Source organism: Mytilus californianus, unplaced genomic scaffold (assembly GCF_021869535.1).
Source record: "Mytilus californianus isolate M0D057914Y unplaced genomic scaffold, xbMytCali1.0.p SCAF_44, whole genome shotgun sequence".
In the NCBI taxonomy this organism is placed as follows: Eukaryota; Metazoa; Mollusca; class Bivalvia; order Mytilida; family Mytilidae; genus Mytilus; species Mytilus californianus.
In genome coordinates this window covers 348,019-370,474 of record NW_026262695.1, presented here as the reverse complement: position 1 = coordinate 370,474, position 22,456 = coordinate 348,019, and the positions used below count along the sequence as shown (strand labels likewise).

The window sequence follows — 22,456 nt, the reverse complement described above, 5'->3', positions numbered from 1 at the left end:
TCTCATAGGAAGATATCACAATATTCCGTATCAACTTCACAAATTATACATGATGGTCTTGTGGTATGGATTGTAAGTACTGCCGTTGTTTATCATTTTAATTGCATGTTAAATTGTTCTTTTTATTTGTCTTTGTACAAAAAAATGTTGTATATTGTTAATCTTTATGTATACTGTTTAGTCCATTTTTTCTAGTCAAGTAATATCCTTTTGGCTTGGCTCGGCATTTATACATCCTGCCATTGTGTTATTGTGCTATGGTCAATTTCTGTATTCTTGTCTTTCTTTTTTACGTATGTGCTTTTTCTATAGAGTGCCTATATGACATTTTGTTTTTCTTTGTTGACATAGTTGTTTGTTTTTATAGTGATTAAGATTATAACACAATATTCCTCTAATTTTTGACATTTTGACCTTTTATGTCTGTTTGTTTTGTTCATACATTGTTGTCTATATAATGGAATTGTATGCGACTGTCATACAAGATAGAGGTTTAGCTAGCTATAACACCAGGTTTAATCTGCATATTTCTACATAAGAAAATGCCTACAACGAGTCAGGAATATGACACATGTTTTCCATTCGTTTGAAGTGCTTCAGCTTTTGGTTTTTCCATTTGATAAGGAACATTCCGTTTTGAACTTTCCTTGGAGTTTTGCTATTTCACTTTTTAGCGTATGCTCGACCGATGAGATGGGCATTTAGTAGTCTTGGGGAGGTACTGAATTTCCTTATAAACTTAACCACAGTCATTGTTGGGACCATATAATTTTCACTTAAACACACAAAAACAATGCAAAAGAGACTGTAAAAGGTTTTGTAGAAAATCCCAAAAGAAAAATGTTCTAATGTCTGTTAGCCGAATTGTTTGAAATTTTTTTGTAAATTTAAAACGATCAAATTCAATATAAGTTTGTGATTTTCAAGATTTATAACCTATAATTGTTTCAGAAATGTTTGAAGGAATTAAAACAGTTTGTTTTTTGTTCAGTAGTTTTAAGCCGTTTATTAACATTCAAGCTACAATAATTTCAATGATATTTCAAATTTACTTTAAAATATGTTTCTACTACACAAAATTTCTAACAGTTATGGGTATTCCTGATGAGAACATTTGCGAAAAAATGATAAAAACATGTGACTACTAGCGTTTGTAATTTTGTTATAGTTAACAAAAATTTGTCATATTCAATACAACATGAACATAAAATTCAAAGGTGACTTTGGCAGATGATGAATTGGCCTCTACCCTTTCATATGTGTAAATATAAGAAAAAATCATACGCGAGGAAAGTACTCCTTAATTTAGAAAGTTAGATTGGTTATAAGGTTGACAGAGACTAGAAAGTCATATTTACTCCTATATCTGAAAATTGATACTGAAGGACAATTTGCAACAAGGCTCTATGGCAAACCCAATACATTATTTTTTTCATTTTTAACTTCCAGGTTAACACTAGTAATTTTTTGGGCCCTTTATAGCTTACTGTCCGGTGTGAGCCAAGGCTCCGTGTTGAAGATCGTACTTTGACCTATAATGGTTTACTTGTTTTAAATTTTGACTTGAATGGAGAGTTGTCTCATTGGCACTCATACCACATCTTCTTATATCTAATAACAGAAGTCAAATATCATTTTATCTAGATATTGCGTTTTCATGTGCCTTCATTCATGAGCAATGACAGTATAAACTAAGGTGATGTGGTATATTTGCCAGTGCCGTGTAGCATTCACTGAAAAAACACTAGTGTTTGTTTCAATCAAAACGATACAGCGGTTTCAATTACAATGGAATACCCACAAGTCAAAAACCTCTTGAGCACAGTTATGAGAAGGAACAGCTTAAATAACCAAGTCAAATGTTCACCTATGGTTTCAAACATTGGTTAGACGTTGCAATGCCTCAATGTTTTAACTAAGTGATGACATTTTAATCTGTGATCTCATTTGATGCTATTTACTATATCTAACTAAATTATCTATCCTGTTTACCTTTGACCTAGGAAACGTGCACTGCACATCTATTTACAACATTTATACAATACAATTAAACCTAGAATTTATGTGCTGTTCCATCATTGTCCATCGAAATAGAAATAAAGAATTTTTTGCATCACGTTGAAAGGTTTGGATTTCATTTTTGTAACAACATGCTAACTTTGTCATGTTTAAAAAACGCGTTAGAATAATATTTATTGAAATGTACAACAAAGCGGACTATAAAAGTAACACAACAATGCAGCACATTCAAAGTTTATCCTCCTTTAATAACACTCTATTAGCATGATTAGGTAACGTCTGTATAAGACAGATTTCTTTTACATTATCACGGTTATGTTTGTCTTTAGCTGTAGTGAACCTGTTAGAAAATGTATGTTATTTCTCGATTTTTACACTTTCAACATATAACATTTATATAAAGGTTAAAAAACACCACAAAACAAAAATGTCAATTTCTGACCTTATAAGTTGAGCACAGAAAGATTCAAACTGGCATCTCAATATACAAAATATATATGCTATAATTGCAAGTTAGCGAATTATCCACCAGAGACCAAAGGACAAGGATGTTATTAATAATCAAAACAAAAAAAAAAACAAACATGGTGTTATTCGTAAAGGATTAATTTGTACGGTAGAAGAGCGGAGAAAGAAACTAAAGGGATAATTAACCTTATAAGTCAAAATCAAAATGACAATGCCATGGCAGAAAACTAAAACGACGAAAAGAAAAACCAACAATTTACATGACACAACATAGAAAACTAAAGATGGAGCAACAAAAACCCCATCAAAACACTGGGGATGAAATAAGGTGCTATGGAAGAGAGCGAATATCCTGCTTGTGTCCATAAAAACCAAACATGATTATTAGCCTAATCAAAGCAAATTACCTCTATAAACAAAGAAATGTGTTGAATTGAGACAATACTGTATGTCTTGTTCTTGTATTGCATCGATTCTATTAGGAAGGCAGACACAATTGTGTGTTTTCGTCTGTAAAAGAAATAAGTACAATATATTTTAGTTTGACTGAAGAGACTTTGAAATAAGCTTACTCTTGATCTTTTACATATGCAGAAGGAAAATTGTTCAAAGTGTTAATGCATATGTCTAGTAAAATCAATTCTGAATGTGACATAGTCACACTTTATAAAATACGAAATTACTTAAATATCAAAAGAGAATTTTCTTAAGAGTTAAACTTACATTCCGAATACGCTGTTTGTAACCAAAATAACTTCCCATGTTTTCAGAATAACATTTTTGTTGACAATATCCAATCGATGCCACTGCAGGAAATGAGCGGATATGATCGTCCTCAATTTGAAAACACCCTTTAAGAGAAGTATGTAGACTTATTAGATTTCAATTTGAATAAAAAAATCTGTTCACTTCTAGTATGTTTAACAACGGCACATGTTCTTTAACGAAACAGTCTCGACTATTCGTTGATCCTTTCAAAACATCTGATATTGTCCCCGATTTTTCTATCTTTAGTTTTCTGTATGTATTTTTTCGACTGGTGTTAACAGTTGAAAATTAAGTGAAACTGACGTCAAAATTTTATGACATTTAGAAGAGATTTGTCAAAATATACATGTAGAGGTTGGCTTTTGAAACTTTAATTTACTACTTTTTTTTACAAACACCTTTTAGGAAAAACTCACAATGCCTGTAATCGTACAGCTTGATATCAATTCGAATTGATATTTTACATGAGAGATCGTGAACTGACTACCCTTCCAATGTATATGAGTTCAGCACCTGTGTTTGTGGAGTTCGTGTTACGTTCGTTGTCTTCAAATTGTGTTTGGTTAAGTATCGTTTTGCTTTGTGTCTCATTTCTTTGGTCAGGGTGCGATCTGTTCTTATTAGCCCTATGGGTTGTATTGCCCACTTGGTATCGTCATCCTTCTTTGGTATTATTTTGTTTAAATACATTACAAATGACACTAGTCTATACTAGAAACGTTTTATTATAACAATGAACATTGTCGAATTTCCCCTTTATTTCGAATAAAAAAAACCAAGAAAAATGAAAAAAAAAAAAAAAACAAATACACCCAGAAGGAAATATTCTGACATAAATCGAATTATAAATTTATAGTTCGTTATAAAATAAAAAGATATACTGGTTACGGTATTTTACAATATAAGAATAATGATTTAAGTTAAATAAGCGTTCCTAAAACTTTTATGAAATGTGATTTGATTTGCATCAATTTCAAATACCAATAAAATCAGAATAGATGTTTGCCCTTGATACAAGTTATGTACATAATATGATAATACTGTCCAAATTCTTCCGGCAAAAGTGACTTGATGTGAAATTGGACTTTTTTAGAAACTGAATACTTGTCCACGAGAATATCATTAGCTCAGTAGTTAGTACTACATGCTTTATACATTGTTATAACACACTTTATTTTAATAGTCTGTTGGTCAATTTCGAAATTATTAGAAACTAACGTTGCAACTCCAAATGAGGTAAGTTTTTTTTCCAGTACTGTAGTATTAATACATCCTTAGCTCTAATAGTTTTGGGTTTGAGCGTTCCTGATGAACAAAAACCCAGATCACTGCTTCTGATGCATACAGCTTGTAACGTTATATCATATGATACTGCTGCTGAATACTAGTCTTGCTTGTATCATCAACGCAATAGTAAATATTGGACAATGGGTTATAAAATACCATGTTGGAATAATTCTCCATTGATAAAATTCGAAATTATTTTGAAAATTAGGATTGAACTGGCACGGGAATGTTGATTTATTATTTTTGGCTTCAGCTCCTTAAAGATCAAACAGCCTATTCAATTCTACTAATGATTTGTTTTCTAAAAAAATTGTGTCGAGGTAATTCATGATTTTGGGAACAAAATATGATGAAAAAAATGGGGATCACCGACTTTGTTTTATCACTATAGCAACATCAATTTCGTGTTTTTCTCCAAATTGACGATTATTTCGTAATTATTTCAAGTAACTATTATTCAGTTATATCAAAGCCAGAACCTTTTTTTTTTCTAAACAAAACATATGATTTGTATCTATCTAATAAGACTCTATACTATATGATCTAATATGTTTTAATTTCTAAATTAGGGTTAGCATCATTCCCGCCAAAAGTTATATGTCAAAGTGAAATATTTTTCCATTGTGAAAAAATATCTACTATTGATTTCTTTCAAAATCATTACAAGAGCGGAAGAGCAATTTGTACTCATTAAAATATGTCACCGACCTTTTAAAAAAATTTACGAGTTATATTACATTTATTTTTTCATTTGTTTTCAAGAGAATAGTTATCTATCCCGAGAACAATGACTCTGACGTTATAGTACAAGTTTGCCGTAAATTTTGATAAGTAAAAAAAATGTAGTTTTAAATAATAAAAAAAAAAAAACATGGACTTTATTTTTTGAGAAAACCAGAGATCTAATTTGTAAATATCTGTATTTTACAGATCTAATAAATGCAGCTCAAAATCGGCTTTCGAAAACACTGAAAAAACGTATAATGAATCGTAATTACATGTATGTGCTACTCCTTTATATGACTCCTATATTAAAATTTAATACCATGTAGATGGTAACAAAACCAGACGAATATTATCGATTATGTAAGGGATGATGAGAGAATGAATAGGACTTGTAGTCCTGAAATGTCAATGTTATGAGACGGAACAAATGAATCTTGTGTTTGTAGCAAAGGATTAAATGTACCGAGTTTTTTAAAAATATTTATCACTAATTTCATAGTACTTATACCGGCTACGAAAATGTGAAATATCATAATTTTCTGCATGTGACTAATATGTTTCTGTATGCATACCATATTTGACCTAAAATCTATGGCATGTTTTGCTGTCACTCCGTTATTTTTATAACATGTATGTTCGTCCTTAATGTATTTATATGTGAAAGTCATACACCGATTTCGGTTGTTGCTGAAAATCATATTTGAGTTGTTTTACATTTCGGCGTCATTTATAGCTTGCAATGAGTTATGGGTTTTTCTCATTGTTAAAGGCTATCAGATTACTTATAGTTGCTAACTTCTACGTCATTTGGTCCCTGATGGAGACTTGTCGCATTGGTAATCGTACCACACCCTCTTAGTTTTTCAATACTAATTTCAATGAATTTTCATAGATATTCCGATATCCCAACGAAAACATTATCCAGTTTTCGGGTAAATACTCTGTTTTAATCAAAACCCAATTCATAAAATAAAACAAATTTTTAATATAATTTGTTAATGCTCCATCAATAGCGTTTGCAAAGTAAAGGTAATAAGTTTCGAGAGTGAAATTAATTTATTACATAAACAGTAATAGTATTGATAGACTGACCAATATAAAACAATAATACAAGTACGCTGCGTTTAAAATAACCATTGTATGTTTGTTTGAACTCAGGCATTACTTTAACCTCACCATACAGTTTGGCAAAGAATATTTTATGATTTATATAATAAATATAATAGAATGTAATTGATTTTATTACTTTTTTCAATACATTTTTCGATGTTTTATTACAAGTAAAGTGTCGATACCTTTTAGACCTTAAATTACAAAAGGTAGAACAAATTACCCTAAATCATCCATATTTTTATACAAACACTTTCAACTAACATGCCTGTCGTGTTCATTGCTGTCGTTTTATTAAGGAAACAAAGAATAAATTTCCCGAATGTTTCAGTCAGATTATTTTCGATAAAATGCAGAATTGATAAATGCATAGTGATTCCAGGACTCCACACTTCAGGAATATTTGTAGCTTGCCGTGAACTGTTACATGATGTTTAAGTCATATTCATTTGGTGTAAATCATCACTGACCTTTTTCCGACACGACTTTTCAGTATTTTTAACAAAACGTCTTTTGATGCAGGACGCCATATTGAAATTTTCTAAATGCGCGAAATGGAACACGATACTTTGCCATTTTTTTGTTGGCCGAAACGACAACGTAATAGAGCTTTGTCTCACAATACACGTTGCGCTAGCTAATGCACATAAACAATAGGCTGTTTGTTTACGATCCGCCATCTTTGTTATTTATATTGTAGAGGGCGCTCTTATCATTTTTCAAACTAATAATTTTAAGGGTAAAATATTTATACATTCTTCACTAGCTCTTAAATGTTTGGTTTTGAGTGATCCTGATAAAACAAGAATAAAAAAAGCGCTTCTGACGCACCACATTTGTAAATAATATTGTCATTTTAATGAATTAAACCATTTCGTTGTTAACAAATAATTGGCAATTAATTTTGATAAAATTGTGTTTAATTACTTGCGCGTGTTTGCAAAGTTGAATGTATAAACGACCATTGAATATCACGAACTTATCTCTTAGCAGTTATATTAAAGTTGAATTAATAACTTTGGGAAAAATACCATTTAAAAAAAAGATTAAGATGATATGTCAGCTATTGGAGAAGGGTAGAAGTAAAACATATCCATTCTTCCAAGTTATAATTACCATATCATTGTTGTAAAACCAATGCCCCTTATATCATATGGAATATATACTGTACTTTCGTCAATCTGAATGTGACATAGTCACACTTTATAAAATACGAAATTACTTAAATATCAAAAGAGAATTTTCTTAAGAGTTAAACTTACATTCCGAATACGCTGTTTGTAACCAAAATAACTTCCCATGTTTTCAGAATAACATTTTTGTTGACAATATCCAATCGATGCCACTGCAGGAAATGAGCGGATATGATCGTCCTCAATTTGAAAACACCCTTTAAGAGAAGTATGTAGACTTATTAGATTTCAATTTGAATAAAAAAATCTGTTCACTTCTAGTATGTTTAACAACGGCACATGTTCTTTAACGAAACAGTCTCGACTATTCGTTGATCCTTTCAAAACATCTGATATTGTCCCCGATTTTTCTATCTTTAGTTTTCTGTATGTATTTTTTCGACTGGTGTTAACAGTTGAAAATTAAGTGAAACTGACGTCAAAATTTTATGACATTTAGAAGAGATTTGTCAAAATATACATGTAGAGGTTGGCTTTTGAAACTTTAATTTACTACTTTTTTTTACAAACACCTTTTAGGAAAAACTCACAATGCCTGTAATCGTACAGCTTGATATCAATTCGAATTGATATTTTACATGAGAGATCGTGAACTGACTACCCTTCCAATGTATATGAGTTCAGCACCTGTGTTTGTGGAGTTCGTGTTACGTTCGTTGTCTTCAAATTGTGTTTGGTTAAGTATCGTTTTGCTTTGTGTCTCATTTCTTTGGTCAGGGTGCGATCTGTTCTTATTAGCCCTATGGGTTGTATTGCCCACTTGGTATCGTCATCCTTCTTTGGTATTATTTTGTTTAAATACATTACAAATGACACTAGTCTATACTAGAAACGTTTTATTATAACAATGAACATTGTCGAATTTCCCCTTTATTTCGAATAAAAAAAACCAAGAAAAATGAAAAAAAAAAAAAAAACAAATACACCCAGAAGGAAATATTCTGACATAAATCGAATTATAAATTTATAGTTCGTTATAAAATAAAAAGATATACTGGTTACGGTATTTTACAATATAAGAATAATGATTTAAGTTAAATAAGCGTTCCTAAAACTTTTATGAAATGTGATTTGATTTGCATCAATTTCAAATACCAATAAAATCAGAATAGATGTTTGCCCTTGATACAAGTTATGTACATAATATGATAATACTGTCCAAATTCTTCCGGCAAAAGTGACTTGATGTGAAATTGGACTTTTTTAGAAACTGAATACTTGTCCACGAGAATATCATTAGCTCAGTAGTTAGTACTACATGCTTTATACATTGTTATAACACACTTTATTTTAATAGTCTGTTGGTCAATTTCGAAATTATTAGAAACTAACGTTGCAACTCCAAATGAGGTAAGTTTTTTTTTCCAGTACTGTAGTATTAATACATCCTTAGCTCTAATAGTTTTGGGTTTGAGCGTTCCTGATGAACAAAAACCCAGATCACTGCTTCTGATGCATACAGCTTGTAACGTTATATCATATGATACTGCTGCTGAATACTAGTCTTGCTTGTATCATCAACGCAATAGTAAATATTGGACAATGGGTTATAAAATACCATGTTGGAATAATTCTCCATTGATAAAATTCGAAATTATTTTGAAAATTAGGATTGAACTGGCACGGGAATGTTGATTTATTATTTTTGGCTTCAGCTCCTTAAAGATCAAACAGCCTATTCAATTCTACTAATGATTTGTTTTCTAAAAAAATTGTGTCGAGGTAATTCATGATTTTGGGAACAAAATATGATGAAAAAAATGGGGATCACCGACTTTGTTTTATCACTATAGCAACATCAATTTCGTGTTTTTCTCCAAATTGACGATTATTTCGTAATTATTTCAAGTAACTATTATTCAGTTATATCAAAGCCAGAACCTTTTTTTTTTCTAAACAAAACATATGATTTGTATCTATCTAATAAGACTCTATACTATATGATCTAATATGTTTTAATTTCTAAATTAGGGTTAGCATCATTCCCGCCAAAAGTTATATGTCAAAGTGAAATATTTTTCCATTGTGAAAAAATATCTACTATTGATTTCTTTCAAAATCATTACAAGAGCGGAAGAGCAATTTGTACTCATTAAAATATGTCACCGACCTTTTAAAAAAATTTACGAGTTATATTACATTTATTTTTTCATTTGTTTTCAAGAGAATAGTTATCTATCCCGAGAACAATGACTCTGACGTTATAGTACAAGTTTGCCGTAAATTTTGATAAGTAAAAAAAATGTAGTTTTAAATAATAAAAAAAAAAAAACATGGACTTTATTTTTTGAGAAAACCAGAGATCTAATTTGTAAATATCTGTATTTTACAGATCTAATAAATGCAGCTCAAAATCGGCTTTCGAAAACACTGAAAAAACGTATAATGAATCGTAATTACATGTATGTGCTACTCCTTTATATGACTCCTATATTAAAATTTAATACCATGTAGATGGTAACAAAACCAGACGAATATTATCGATTATGTAAGGGATGATGAGAGAATGAATAGGACTTGTAGTCCTGAAATGTCAATGTTATGAGACGGAACAAATGAATCTTGTGTTTGTAGCAAAGGATTAAATGTACCGAGTTTTTTAAAAATATTTATCACTAATTTCATAGTACTTATACCGGCTACGAAAATGTGAAATATCATAATTTTCTGCATGTGACTAATATGTTTCTGTATGCATACCATATTTGACCTAAAATCTATGGCATGTTTTGCTGTCACTCCGTTATTTTTATAACATGTATGTTCGTCCTTAATGTATTTATATGTGAAAGTCATACACCGATTTCGGTTGTTGCTGAAAATCATATTTGAGTTGTTTTACATTTCGGCGTCATTTATAGCTTGCAATGAGTTATGGGTTTTTCTCATTGTTAAAGGCTATCAGATTACTTATAGTTGCTAACTTCTACGTCATTTGGTCCCTGATGGAGACTTGTCGCATTGGTAATCGTACCACACCCTCTTAGTTTTTCAATACTAATTTCAATGAATTTTCATAGATATTCCGATATCCCAACGAAAACATTATCCAGTTTTCGGGTAAATACTCTGTTTTAATCAAAACCCAATTCATAAAATAAAACAAATTTTTAATATAATTTGTTAATGCTCCATCAATAGCGTTTGCAAAGTAAAGGTAATAAGTTTCGAGAGTGAAATTAATTTATTACATAAACAGTAATAGTATTGATAGACTGACCAATATAAAACAATAATACAAGTACGCTGCGTTTAAAATAACCATTGTATGTTTGTTTGAACTCAGGCATTACTTTAACCTCACCATACAGTTTGGCAAAGAATATTTTATGATTTATATAATAAATATAATAGAATGTAATTGATTTTATTACTTTTTTCAATACATTTTTCGATGTTTTATTACAAGTAAAGTGTCGATACCTTTTAGACCTTAAATTACAAAAGGTAGAACAAATTACCCTAAATCATCCATATTTTTATACAAACACTTTCAACTAACATGCCTGTCGTGTTCATTGCTGTCGTTTTATTAAGGAAACAAAGAATAAATTTCCCGAATGTTTCAGTCAGATTATTTTCGATAAAATGCAGAATTGATAAATGCATAGTGATTCCAGGACTCCACACTTCAGGAATATTTGTAGCTTGCCGTGAACTGTTACATGATGTTTAAGTCATATTCATTTGGTGTAAATCATCACTGACCTTTTTCCGACACGACTTTTCAGTATTTTTAACAAAACGTCTTTTGATGCAGGACGCCATATTGAAATTTTCTAAATGCGCGAAATGGAACACGATACTTTGCCATTTTTTTGTTGGCCGAAACGACAACGTAATAGAGCTTTGTCTCACAATACACGTTGCGCTAGCTAATGCACATAAACAATAGGCTGTTTGTTTACGATCCGCCATCTTTGTTATTTATATTGTAGAGGGCGCTCTTATCATTTTTCAAACTAATAATTTTAAGGGTAAAATATTTATACATTCTTCACTAGCTCTTAAATGTTTGGTTTTGAGTGATCCTGATAAAACAAGAATAAAAAAAGCGCTTCTGACGCACCACATTTGTAAATAATATTGTCATTTTAATAAATTAAACCATTTCGTTGTTAACAAATAATTGGCAATTCATTTTGATAAAAATGTGTTTAATTACTTGCGCGTGTTTGCAAAGTTGTATATATAAACGACCATTGAATATCACGAACTTATCTCTTAGCAGCTATATTAAAGTTGAATTAATAACTTTGGAAAAATATCATTAAAAAAAAAAGATTAAGATGATATGTCAGCTATTGGAGAAGGGTAGAAGTAAAACATATCCATTCTTCCAAGTTATAATTACCATATCATTGTTGTAAAACCAATGCCCCTTATATCATATGGAATATATACTGTACTTTCGTCAGCTTGATGACAAGTTTTGATGCAGAAAAAAAATACAAATTGAATGTTCAATCTGTAGAAATTAGTTTAATTCATTTTTGTTTCAATGTTCACGCCAGTGTTTCTATTATTCCTTCTTTTTTGTTTAAACAATGACAGACCTTTGGTAGTCTTTGATTCATTTTAACGTGTTAAGCTTGATACGAATGAAAACTCAACATGTTTTGCACATTTCTGTACAATGTTTTAAAGATTTTTCTTGTTATATTTCTTGTATCATTGACACAAATATATGTTTTTCATTCATCTAACAAATTTAAGTTACCAATTATCTCAATCCATCGTGTTGGTACTCTGTAAATAGCCTTTCCTATCCAAAATTCGAGTTCATTAGCAATGCCACTTTCCCTGAGGTATTCTTCTCGGCTTTCTAGGCCATTAGGTTTACATTCATCTTGAGCGCGATCCCACGTTATGCCATTCGAATCAGTATGCAATAATTCATGCGCTGATTTTACTAAAGAAATATAAGATAAATTGTAGTAAGATTTGCAATATCAATTCATATAAAAAGCTTTATATTTTAAGTTTAATTTGCATGATACCGTCTGCAATACCATGAACAAACTGCACAACCAACTCTTTACGTCACAAAAAAAATACCCTTTTTCAATCATAAAAATTAACATTATTGACACAAAGCTGGTCAGTGTCAAGGATGCGGCTGGTGTGTTAAGAATTTATGTATATATACAATTCCATGAACAATAAATAACCTGTAATATTAAACAAAAAGTATAACTATATGTAGTTCATGTTTAAAATCAAAACACTGACTAATACATAGAAGGCAATATCGAAACCTTTCTGTCGTCAATTGTGAATACATATATCCCTAACATCACAGAAGAGACATTAATTGTCGAAATCCGGATATGGTGTACAAAGTTTTGCACCTTTGTGATATACCATCTTTTCCGCAAGTTTATTGTTTTCTAATTGGTATTAAATTTTTAATTAAGATCCATGTTAAATCTGGTGATCACTTTATTTGGAAATCGCTAATGGCAGTCAGCAGGGGTTAATAACATCAGCTGTTCGACCTGTTAGTCAAATGCGTTTTGTTAAAATATACTTTTCACTTTTTGGTCTTTTGGAAAATGTTGTTTGTGCTGTATTTAGACCCCTCTAACAAGAAATGAGTTTTAAATGCAAACGTATAAAAATAGCGGTTTTTAACCAACGCAATCATAGATTTGAACGTTGTTTTCAATTTAGACTTGCATATATACATACATATACACATTATAAGATACATGAAGGTAATAAACAAACAAGTCTGACTAAAATATATATCAATTAGTAATAAAACGAATGTGTGAAACGAGTAGGTATTACAATGATCACATGTACAATTGGCTTGTCGTCGGAAACTATTCACTATTAAAGTATTAATCGGAAATTGAAAGTTGATTCATCATTATCCTTATTGGTTACATTAAACAAGGAAGTCGAAAGTTCACATAATATTACATTTTTTAAAAACGACAAAACCTTCATACTTTAAGTACACATTTGCGAATATAGATTATAAAACCAAAAACATTTAGTCGAACCCATTTTTGCCAAATTAGAATACATGTATCACATATTATCGTAAAATGTCGTCTAAACCTATTTGTTCAATGTTGAGATTTAAAATAAAATATCATCAATAACATGAAACAATTATAAATACCTAAATTTATAACAAAAGTCCAAATATCGAAAATGAATTGATTTCAGTTGATCAACATCATGATCTGTATTCTCTTTTAATTGTATCAGTTTCAAATACTGGGCTGAGGAATTGAACATTTTGTATACCTACTTTTTCATTGGTGATAACATGTAAAGATTTTAAAGTATAAACCAGGTTTAATCCACAATTTTCTACAAAAGGAAATGCCTGTACCAAGTCAGGAAGATGACAGTCAAACTATTCTTCATTCGTATGTTTGAGCTTTTGATTTTGCATTTTGTAAAGGAACTTTTCGTTTTGTATTTTCATTAGAGTTCGGAATTTTTGTTATTTCACTTTTCTAATAAAGATGTTACAACTATATATAATTTCTGTGAACACTGAAACACACATACGGAATAGAGTCTCAGTGTTCTTGAGACATTTTCTGTTTTTAATTTGAATGCATACGCGTTTAAACAAAAGAAGAAATTCAGATACATGTAAATATGATTATACGGAAGAAAGCTTTATCTATAACTATGATTTGATATTGAAATTAGATACTAAATGAAAATGGTAAAAAAAAATACTTACCATAATGTATCAAAATTATCACAATTAAAGCATATAAAATGAGCATGTCAACGGCAACCATTGATGATAACAGCATACGGGAAAAACGTATCTGAATCATCATTGTATACACTTACGACAAAACAAGGAAGTTAATAGTTAAAAAAACTAATACATTAGGGAAAAACTACAAAATGTACTTATTTGTAACATCTCATTGCTGAAATTAAGTATAAGTAGAAAAGAGTTAATTAAACACATTTACGACGTATTTAAGTATGTCACATTATCGCTATTTTTTTAAATGTGCTTTGTTCTTTTTTTGTGAAAATATTTACAGGATAAAAGCCTATAAGCTTACTATTATATAAGGAGATGAGGTATGATTGCCAATGAGACAACTATCCATCAAAGTTCAAATTAAGTAATCCTCAGCAAGTATAGCCAACCGTGCGGCCTTTAACAATGAGAAAAAACCCTTCCGAATAGTCGGCTATACATTTCTGCTTTGTCCCAAAAAAAATATATCTTATATAATTATAATATTATGATATATTTGTATAGTCCCAAATAGGATTACAATATTTGTCGCTTGACTCTTAGCAACATTCAAGCAACCAATCAATATTTTTATTCATTCAGAAGTATATTATGTGTTTTCACGAAGACAAAGACCTTGTATTGAAATACGAAAAATACATATGGTAAAATTATTTACAACGTTTATAAATTGTCCTTTAAATATTTCTCGAAGCATATACGCATCGGTGGTCAACGATAGCGTAATTGCAGAGACAGCTAGCGTTATTCTACCCTTTGTCTGCTCACAAAAAAATAATAATTAGATTTTGCTGCTTCTCTTTTAAGCAAGCGCGTTCTGATTTAAAATATAACAACTGATCCCCTTGAGTTTTGAATAACGTTTCCAGGTAAGTCTTCCTGTGGACTGTTATCTTAAGAACTAGTACATGAAATATCCTGCTCAACGCGATTGACTTGTCAATAGATGTGTTTATAATCATATTACATATTAACATATTCCTGTCCTGAAATGCGTTTAGTATTTGCCACTGGACTTAAAACAGCAATTAACCGCTCTATCTTTTGAGCTTTGCTGTGTAAAGAGTCTGATTGATAACGCAAATCATCATTAAAGTTCATTCATTGCTACGGTATAGTTTATTATCAATTTAATTGTTCTTGAAATAGAGATGTCGAAGATATTTAAGGAATATTCAAATCTATAAGTCGAAGACAAAATGATAAAACCGTGGCAGAACACGAATAGTCTTCAAACACAACATAGAAACCTCAAGACTAAGCAACACGAACCTACCGAAAACCAGTGGTGATCTGAAGTACTCCGTTCTAAAATGTACGTTTTTATCTATTATCCTTATTCTGTTTTGTACACTGATAATTCAATTTTGATCTGAAACGGTCATTTTGGTCTGAACAGCTCTTAAAAGAATGAACTATAAATTATATTGTTCGGTCAATGGACATACTATTTACAGTTGTTGTTTACTTGTGCACATCAACATGATACTGAATTGTCTCAAAAGCTACGGAACAATACTGGATGATTAACTGCAATCAAATTGTCTAAATAGTTCATTTACCGCAGTGGATAAGTCTGATAATTTACAGAAAGACTGAACATAACTGAATATTTTATTATTCAGACTTGAGATGATGTTAAGATTAAGGCCATAGTTTATGTATTCTTATTCAAAAATAAATGTATGCGTAAAGCCTATTTCGACATGTTTTGCCATCATTATGACATCACCAGTGACATTTCTTACTTAAATTGTTAATATTTTACCTGATTGGTGATCAATAAACTGAACATGTCTGTGATAATTTTGAATGGTTATCTATTTTGGCAATTTCCGGGGTAAAATATTGACTATTTCCATATCTTCTTCTTTATTAACGAATCGTTTTGGCACGGACTTATAACCTGAAAGAAAAATATACCGTTATTGAATATCCGTTTCACAGATGACAGCGGATATGTTCCATTTGTCGTAACCACAATTCCGTCCCCTTTTTACCGAATGTGACCTACCGAACTAGAGTTATTACCGGTTTGTACTAACATGAGCAACACGAGGGATGCCACTTGGGGAGCAGGAATTGCGTACCCATCGGGAGCACCTCAGATTACTCCTAGTTTTTGGGGTTGTGTTGCTAGGTCTTTAGTTTTGTATGTTGTGTTTTGTGTACTGTTGTTTGTCTGTTGGTTTCCTTTTTTGTTAAATGTACCATGTTAAATGTAATGAGGCTGACATGTATAAGGATCAGACAAACCAATTGCATATGTCAGTAAAAAATTGCTTTAGTTCTGTGTTAATGCCTGCTTAAACCACTAGTTATGCTTTTAATCAGTCTTATGGATATATAGGTTTTTAACCGGTCATTGTGATAAGCAAGTTTTGATACCAGCTGGCTCTGTGCTTGTTTATATAAAGAATAAGTGCATCCATTCATTTATTAGTGTATTGCTAAGAAACTGTACTCATATTATAATACACTCAATACATATATTTTGGAATTTCTTTTCGTGAATTAACACCCTTGGTAAAAATAATTTTATTTGATGATGTATACTGTACATGTTTTAAAAAAGAAAAGAATTTATGATTCTTAAACTATTTCCAAGACATACACATGGTATATAAATGCATTGGAAATAATAAAATATATGGTGGGACATGTATAATTTTATGCCAATTTTTTTTTTAGTCTTGTATGAAATTTTCAACTATGATAAAAGCTTTTTGTTATTTTAAAATTTCCCGTCGAGCGTAATTACAGAGGAATACATTTATTGTCCAAGTGCGTATTTTTTTTTATAGTAAAGTGGTATCGTTTATAGTATGTGGTCTACATTTATGATATGTGAGAAATATTGAGGTAAAATATAATACAGTTCATCCTGAGTTATCAAATATACTGATTAAAAACAGTGGCTCAATTTCAGTCAAATAATATAAAAATGGTTGTTCCATGAAAACGATTGTAGAAATATCAGTGAATTGTCATAGAGTTAATGCAAGCTAATTTTGAATTAATTTCACATCAGGGCCATATAAAAAAGACCCATTTTTTTCTTAGTGTATCACTGGTCCATGTTTGCATGCTAGCTACATTATGTCAACCAAAATATAGATGCCTAACTATAGCCCAAAACTGCGATTATGATTGAGTGTGTCAAAAAAGGATGACAAAAATACCGAACTCCAAGGTAAATCCAAAAAGGTTAAGTCAAAGTTTAAGCAATTAATCACGACAAGGACATTCTTAACCAAAACAAAACGAGATTATAATGTCTTTCATATATAACTATATATATATATCATATATATAATACTGTGAATTTTAGAAAAAAAGGTACCTCTTTATCTTGGTTTAAAACATTCTCCGATTCAAAATAAAACAGGAACATGTAAATTTTCTAAATTGTATCGCTTAGTAGCATTTGATTTTATTAAAATATGTAAATCAAATAGTTGAATCAAAATGTTGTATCAGGGTTTTTCTGCTTGAATTCAAAATATTAGTCGTGAAAAGAGAATAAAGCATTCACAATCTCAGGCTAATGAAAGGGGTCAGAGACCCGTGTGATCATATTACATTGTAGCTTTTGATTGCCATTATTGCGATTATAAATAAAAAACCGCACAGCTATGATGAATTAAAATTTAGAAATAGTTTATTATATTAGTTAAGCTTGCACTCAACACATGTACTCCCATTGTCCTCAACTTCAACATCCACCATTAACCTGAAGTTTTGTTCAAGTGAAAGGAATTCAATATGTTGGGCTTTAAGCTTACAACTTTCTAAGCTCCACAGTGACCATTACCAAGATTTCCAAGAGCCAGCAATTCTTTATTTCACAACGTACTCAACGAATGAAATGCCAGTTAAACTGTTTTATATATTCCAATATCCTCTACGGTTCATTTGGCTTTATCGGTTTACATATGCTTTGACATTTAAGTTCTGAAAATAACTTTATGCCCTAACTTGACATCGGTAAACTAGCTTCCTATTATTCAAGAGTGACATGTCAACTAGCCGAGGCATCAATCTAGTGATTGCAAAGACAGTCATCAAATATAAGAAGGTTTTTACTTGAGAGCACCAGACGCACATGCTGAGCGTTGGCACGCGAGTATTACCATCTAGAAGGCCCAATCAAATACAAAGGTGTCGAACATTTTAAACCATACATTCAATTATGGTGTACCACATCTTGCTACATCTATTAATTCCGGGGCTAGAACCATTTTTTTTTGTTTCTTATTTATAACACGTTTCTTTTTAAAATTATCTATATAAGAATGTAGCTAACATGGTGTTCGTGTAATGCATTTAACAGTTGTAACCTATGTGACCAATGTTTATCTATATAACTATGTTTCTGTTTGTTTTATCAAATATTATTTCGACTAACACTGAAATATTAACGTAAAGGTTATTGAGGAGATAATTATGTGTCCTGTGAAGGAGAGACAGTAGATAACTGACAGTTAAACGCAAAAGTAAAACAAAAGCTGACAACATCATGCCAAACACAACATAGAAAACTAAAGACTGAGCAACACGAACCCAACCAAATATTGGTAGTTATACCAGGTGCTCCAGAAGAGTTAGTAGCTTCAGCAACATATGTGACACCCGTCGTATTACTTCTATAAATTATGTTATAACGTTATATAAAGTAATTATGCGTCATGCAATAGCGGATTGGTAATTGATTCTTAACTAACCCTTACCAATTTTGTAAGCCATCGGTCATGTTACTATTTCTAACCTTCAAACTTTACCGAATGATTTTTTTTTCAAATAAACCGTTTTTTATTACAAAGGATAGAGAATAATTTTACACAGACATTGAAAAATTTAAAGGCATAATAACACCACTCAAACCTAAAACGAGATAAACACAAACTGGTTAGTTTATATGCTCTGTAAGCAGATCATGCTCCACATGTGTCATTCGTCCACATGTTGATCACGTAAGTACAAATGTTGTGATAAGTCTTAGTTGGTAGGTCACATTCGAGGAAATAGGACGAAATTGTTGATACGATAATTAGAACCTGTCTGTCGTCATCTGTGAAACATAAATGCCATAACGGTCAATCAACTCGTGATGGCTTCCGTAAAACTTTAAATATATGCCCTCAACTTAAGTACTTGGAACTTTTGGTTTAATAACTTCCTTGTAAGCACCTGCTTTGTATCAAGGATCTTGATTATCATGTTACAAATTGTTAAACATTACATTAGGAAATTCCAAAATGAGTAAAGATCCCGAGGATACTCATGTCTTCAAATAAGTCATAACATTTAACTTTTTTTTTTCAACTTTACATGTTTGAATTGCCACACATAAGAATTAAGTAGATTAAGTACTAGTGTAATAACTCTTTTTCAAATTTTTCAAAATAGAATAAATTAAAGAATTAGATATATATATGCATTGATAAATATAGCTATGATATAATATTAGAATTACCTGTTTCAAACTTCAGTAGTTGTAGTTCCTTTTTTAGATTCTGCAGATCAACATTTGAAGGTTTTGCTCCGGTTGGTCCTACCAAAACTGTTAGTAGCAACAATATTTTCAGATATACCATTTCTTCTCAATAACCTTTACGTTAATATTTCAGTGTTAGTCGAAAAAATACTTGATAAAACAAACAGAAACATAGTTATATTGATAAACATTGGTCACATAGGTTACAACTGTTAAATGCATTACACGAACACCATGTTAGCTACATTCTTATATAGATAATTTTAAAAAGAAACGTGTGATATCTCTTGTGTGTTTTTACTAACTATAAATAAGAGACAAAAAAAATGGTTCTAGTCCCGGAATTAATAATGTGGCAAGATGTGGTACACCATAATTGAATGTATGGTTTAAAATGCTCGACACCTTTGTATTTGATTGGGCCTTCTAGATGGTAATACTCGCGTGCCAACGCTCATCATGTGCGTCTGGTGCTCTCAAGTAAAAACTTTCTTATATTTGATGACTGTCTTTGCAATCACTAGATTGATGCCTCGGCTGGTTGACATTTCACTCTTGAATAATAGGAAGCTAGTTTACCGATGTCAAGTTAGGGCATAAAGTTATTTTCAGAACTTAAATGTCAAAGCATATGTAAACCGATAAAGCCAAATGAACCGTAGAGGATATTGGAATATATAAAACAGTTTAACTGGCATTTCATTCGTTGACTACGTTGTGAAATAAAAAGAATTGCTGGCTCTTGGAAATCTTGGTAATGGTCACTGTGGAGCTTAAAAAGTTGTAAGCTTAAAGCCCAACATATTGAGTTCCTTTCACTTGAACAAAACTTCAGGTTAAGGGTGGATGCTGAAGTTGAGGACTATGGGAGTACGTGTGTTGAGTGCAAGCCAGCTTAACTAATATAATAAACTATTTCTAAATTTTAATTCATCATAGCTGTGCGGTTTTTTATTTATAATCGCAATAATGGCAATCAAAAGCTACAATGTAATATGATCACACGGGTCTCTGACCCCTTTCATTAGCCTGAGATTGTGAATGCTTTATTCTCTTTTCACGACTAATATTTTGAATTCAAGCAAAAAAACCCTGATACAACATTTTGATTCAACTATTTGATTTACATATTTTAATAAAATCAAATGCTACTAAGCGATACAATTTAGAAAATTTACATGTTCCTGTTATATTTTGAATCGGAGAATGTTTTAAACCAAGATAAAGAGGTACCTTTTTTTCTAAAATTCACAGTATTATATATATGATATATATATATATATAGTTATATATGAAAGACATTATAATCTCTTTTTGTTTTGGTTAAGAATGTCCTTGTCGTAATTAATTGCTTTGACTTAACCTTTTTTGATTTACCTTGGAGTTCGGTATTTTTTGTCATCCTTTTTTGACACACTCAAACATAATCGCAGTTTTGGGCTATAGTTAGGCATCTATATTTTGGTTGACATAGTGTAGCTAGCATGCAAACATGGACCAGTGATACACTAAGAAAAAAATGAGTCTTTTTTATATGGCCCTGATGTGAAATTAATTCAGAATTAGATTGCATTAACTCTATGACAATTCACTGATATTTCTACAATCGTTTTCATGGAACAACCATTTCTATATTATTTGACTGAAATTGAGCCACTGTTTTTAATCAGTATATTTGATAACTCAGGATGAACTGTATTATATTTTTACCTCAATATTTCTCACATATCATAAATGTAGACCACATACTATTTACTGATATATGTTAACGCAAAACAATGGATCAGAGGGAATGTTACTGCTTAGAAATGAGAAGTTGACAATTAAAAAATTGAAATCATCACGTTTGTCATAGATTTTACTCTGAAATCGTCCATCTGTATCAATATCGATGAAATAAATTTATTATATATCCCAGATCTTGAGATCAAGGATACTCCTGAAAGTAGAAGGTTCGCTTGATAGGTAGTTAAGCCAAATCAAATACAAAAGTGAAGAGCATTAAAAAATTACAAATTAGAAATTAAAAAGTTGTGCTTATTTAGGCCAAAGCTATCTTCACCTTGGTGTAGAAGAACCTCAGTGTTTCAAATGCGTCAACATTTTATACACAGTAACAAAATATTAAAAGTACCATCTTTTTGCTTTGAATTGATTACAATTATGATCACTAGTAAACGAGTTTTAGTGGGAAATGGTCATTTTGACCTTTACCTCAAATGAAAAGACTGAACAATAAATTTTTACTTTATGTTCAGTCTTTCCGTCAATATTCAGATTACTTGATTGTAGTTAATTCAGTACTGTTAAGAGAGTTCGCTTAACTTGCAATCAATTCAGCACTGGTTAATAGCTTTTCATACAATCCAAAATATTGTTTGTCTATTCCTTTAAACATGTTAAATTACAGCTACTGAACAGTCTGATCATTGCCTAAACAGATCTCAACTGACTGCAAGCAAATGGTCTGAGCAGTGCTGATTTAACCGCCATGGATAGGTCTGAAAATTGACTGAAAAAAATGAAAATGGCTTCATAGTTGATTGTTCAGTCTTTAATGAGCTGTTCAGTTCAAAATAGATGTTTCAGACTAATCCTAATTTACTTGTGGATGTAAAGGGACCAGGCAATTTACAT

General features: G+C 30.9%; 1 long non-coding RNA gene across 2 annotated transcripts; it reads right to left on the bottom strand.

The window, feature by feature from the left end:
- Positions 1–3,216: 3,216 nt before the first annotated feature.
- LOC127699923 (uncharacterized) lies at positions 3,217–14,354 on the bottom strand. Of its 2 annotated transcripts, none has more exons than XR_007981300.1 (3): positions 14,284–14,354; positions 12,292–12,483; positions 3,217–3,338 (listed from the first exon to the last, which is right to left on the bottom strand). It is a non-coding gene; the product is annotated as an uncharacterized LOC127699923 (long non-coding RNA). The 2 variants fall into 2 exon arrangements; XR_007981299.1 differs by lacking the exon at positions 3,217–3,338 and adding an exon at positions 7,647–7,768.
- Positions 14,355–22,456: the final 8,102 nt, after the last annotated feature.